The 4,541-nt window shown below is 36.5% G+C and overlaps 1 pseudogene; it reads right to left on the reverse strand.

The window, feature by feature from the left end:
• Positions 1 to 3,893: 3,893 nt before the first annotated feature.
• Positions 3,894 to 4,014, reverse strand: LOC131481921 (U2 spliceosomal RNA; annotated as a pseudogene).
• Positions 4,015 to 4,541: the final 527 nt, after the last annotated feature.

Raw genomic sequence — 4,541 nt, forward strand, 5'->3', positions numbered from 1 at the left:
GTTAGTACATAAAAGATTTTAATTCTACACAAGGATTTTTTCGCAGCAATTAAAACCAACATTTCACCATGCATGTCCTAATAAAGACATATGTGCAATACTATCATCACAGCTAAAAATTAGTAGAATTTCATGCCATCTAAGTTCATATTCAAATTTTTCCAATTGCCATCAAAATATATTTGGCAATTTATCAACTGCAGAATCCAAATAAAGTTCACATGTTGAAATATTGAAATAAAGATTTCTATGTCTGAGATCACTTTTAATCTTCTCTCCATTTTTATTTTCCCTTGACTTCAACTTCTGAAAAAGCAAAAAAGAGTTCACTTTTAGAAGGTCTTATATGATGGATTTGTCTAATCAAAACACAATGGTCCCACTTGCTGATTCTCTCATTTCAATATCTCTTGGAAACCAAGTGGCTGCTTTATTTACAATAACTATTTTTAACAAGCATTTTTTATTGGTGATGATGTAATACATTATCACTGCAAGAAACTCGAGTTCATAAAAAATTTAATGAGAAAAGTCCCACAAGCACACACACGCATGCATATATAGGAGCCTCATATTTCTTTGGGGTTTTTTTAAGATTTATTTATTTTACTGGAAAGGTAGATAAACAGAGAGGAGGAGAGACAGAGAGGAAGATCTTCCATCTGATGATTCACTCCCAAAGTGGTACAATAGTCAGAACTGAGTCAATCTGAAGCCAGGTCTCCCACGTGGATGCAGAATTTCAAGGCTTTGGGCTTTCCCAGGTCATAAATAGGGAGCTGGATTAGAACCGGTGCCCATACTGGATCCTCGTGCATTCAAGGTGATGACTTTAACCACTAGGCTACCATGCTGGGCCCTGTCTCATATTTCTGTTTGGAAAAATCATTGACTCATGACTCTTTTGGTGATTCAAGTGAATGTTGGTTATTTACTATTATTATTCACTTTATTTTGGTATTCGAATTTTCCCAAATTAGAATACAGGAAGCCCTTTCAAGGAGACCTGCTAATGCAGCCCAGGACCTTGCCCCTGATCTGTGTGCTTGGAGGATGTTTCTATCAGTCTCTGAGCATTTCCATATTTTTAACACCACAAAGAACTCAGGCTCTCTTGAGTTTTGCTAGCAATCACCTTTCTCTCTGGCAAACTTTTTTAAATGGACATTTATCCGGCTTGCAATTAGGAAAAAAGTGAATTATAACATCCATTTTAGAAAGCAGCCAGGCAATGTTTATCAAAATAAAATGTTTACTGAGCCTTTGAGGCAAATCTTTCTTCTGAGCCCTATGCTATAGAAATAAAAAGCACAAGTATTTAAGAATACGTGAATATGAGCTCAAATGTGGTTGCTGTTTTGCTCTGTATGTTTACACAAACAGCAACAACCAGAGAGCAACTAAGTACAGTCAGTCCTTTATGCCTACAGGTACCTGTTTGCAGGATTCCCCCCACTTCTGGTCAAGGATAGCAAAATGCCAGGGTGTTCAATTCCCTAATACAAAGTAGCATAAAATTTATTTTTAATCTATTCAATCTCCCTGCATATTTTACATAATTTCTGGATTATTTATAATACCTAAAATGAAGTTATTGTTATGTAACTAGATACATGATTTTGGGGAGTAATGAGAAGGAAAACATGTGCATTTTCAATATAGACATAATTTTTTCCAAATTTTTTTTGAACCAGTTAGTTGATCCTGCCAACACAGAACCCATGGATCCATAAGCTCAATTTTACTCAATGAGAGATAAGTGCATGTTGTGGATTGGACATTGTCATTAACAATACTGAACTATAATCAGTGGGAGAATTTCTGTGTAGTCATATCGAATGAAAAAGCCAAGATGCCAAAAGGTAAATAGAGCCAGGTTCACTTCTAAAAGACTTGAAAGAACAAATAAAGTCTCCATGTATGTCTTTGATTATTGACATGTAAGTTTATGTAAGTATGCGCTTTTAAAGATACCATTACAGTTCTGGCAATGGGCACAGTAGGTTAAGCCACTATGTGTGACACACACACACACTCCATATTGCAATTCCTGGAATTGAGTCCCACCTCAACTTTGATCCAACTTCCTGCTAGAATACTAAGAGACAAGAGATGGTGGGCTGAAAAATTGGATTCTTGACACACATCTGGGAGAGCCTGATGGATTTCCTGGCTCCTGGATCCATCCTGACTCAGTACTAAGTATTAGTACTCAACCTAAATATTTGAGGAGTAAACCAGTCATTGAAAAGTACCTCTCCTACATTCTCTTTCACTTTCTCACTCTGCCATTTTTTTTAGTAATATATTGATTTATTCTGAACAAATACAACCCATATAAGCAAGGTACATATTTTTGCAGAGGCATACATGAAGGTATCTGTGGGGGAAACCGAGAGAGAGGGAGAGAGGAGGGACAGAGAGGAGGGAAGAGAAGAGAGGAAAGAAGAAAGCGAGAGGGAAAGGAGGAGAAAAGAGAGTGGGGAAAGAGATAAAGGCAGGAGAGAGAATTTGACATTGGGAAAAACTTAAGTTCAAGGGGGTGTCTTTTTTTTATTAATTATTTTGCATTATGTGACAATTTCATAGGCTCTGGGAATCCCCCCACCCCTCCCCACGCCCCTCCCCCCTGGTGGATTCCTCCACCTTGGTGCAGTATTACAGTTCAAATTCAATCAAGATTCTTTCCTTGCAAACATATACCAAGCATAGAGTCCAGCTACTTATTGTCCAGATGGGTTGAACAGTTTCTTTGGGAGACCATTTCTGGTCTGAAGTTAGAGCTGGTAGAATATCATCCCAGTCAATTAAGAGTCCCAATATAACATCAACAGCAATTTGCAACATTATGGAATTGACATGGTTTTGAGTAACCAGTGAGGTACCACCTAACTCCAGTAAGGATGGCACACATACATAATACCACCAACACTTGCTGGCAAGGATGTGGGGAAAAGGGAACCCTTCTCCACTGCTGGTGGGACTGCAGACTTGTACAGCCTCTATGGGAATCAGTTTGGCGAATACTCAAATAACTGAAAATCAACATACCATATGATCCAGCAATAGCTCTCCTAAGGATATATCCAAAACATCTCCTACACAAGAAACCAACATGCACGCCTTTGTTCATAGCAGCACAATCTACAATCGCAAAAACCTGGAAGCAACCAAAATGCACTCTGCCTTTTAAATAAACTTTTTGAATATAAAACAACTTTAACAAAGAGACAAGCCTCACACTAAGACAAAATATTGGCAAGTTATATCATATAAATAGTTTATATCTAGAATATAAAATAACTTACAAACCAATAATAATCAAATTCTTAAATGAGTAAACACTTGTATACTATTAAAGACAATATGAAAAAACAGCTTATGAAAGATGTTCAATATGAGTAATCATTAGGAAAATGGAGTAACACTGCATACCAATTAGAGAGTGTTAGATGCTAGCATGAATATGGAGAAACTAGCACTTTGTTACATTGTTGGTGCTAATGTACAATGGTATGGATTTATTGAGAAGGCAATAAACTGGTGCTTCTTGAAAAGTTAAGACTACTCAATGTCAATGAGGTGGTCACAGAAGGTGGTTAAGAACTCGCATTTACTTTTAACATATTGGTTACTCATTACTATGTCAATTAATTCCATAATGATGTAAATTTTTGCTGATGGTATGTTGGAGCTTTTAATTGACTGGGATGATACTCTGCTGGCTCTGTCTTCACACCAGAGAGGGTATACCTAAGAAGCCGTTGAACTTGACGGGACAATAAGATGCTGGACTCTGTTTGGTATATGCTTGCAATGGGGGAATCTCAACTGAACTTGAACTGTGGTTATGCAACAAGGTGGAGGAATCCACCATGGTGGGAGGGTTTGGGGAGGGGTGGGGAGAATCCAAGTACCTATGAAACTGTCACATCATACAATGTAATTAATGAATTAAAAATAATAAAAAAAAAGTTACTACACTTGATCTTAGCCAAAAGGCCGAGAAGCGAAAAAAAAAAAAAAAAAAAAAAGGAAAGTTAAGACTACTCTTAACATATAACCCAGAAGTGTTCACCCTAGGTTTTTATAAAAAAATAAAATATATGCTTATATAAGAGTTTGTATTTTTATAAATACCATACTTTATGAAAACAGTTAATAAATAAGAAAAACTAGAAATAATTCAAATGTCTATGGGGTGATGCTTCCACCCACTAAAGGTTACCTTTGCAGTTAATTTCCTATAACAACTTTCACTTTTTCTCCAGTTAACTGGTTCTAGGAGTTACCTTTCCCATTGACTGAGTTTCCATTTGCCTAGATGGTTGCTGACATATACTTCTAAGCTAACCTAATGACAATATAGCTCCAATGTTAAACTGCATTACAAGAAAGATATAATCAGTAGTTATAATGGAATTGGGAGGAAAGTGGTGATTTTTTGTGTTATGCATATTATTTCCCTTTTTCCTCACCTATGTCATATCACCCTACACAACAAAATCCAGTGAATTAGTTTCATTGTCAATTACACAAGC

The sequence above is a fragment of the Ochotona princeps genome, chromosome 1 (assembly GCF_030435755.1).
Source record: "Ochotona princeps isolate mOchPri1 chromosome 1, mOchPri1.hap1, whole genome shotgun sequence".
NCBI lineage: Eukaryota > Metazoa > Chordata > Mammalia > Lagomorpha > Ochotonidae > Ochotona > Ochotona princeps.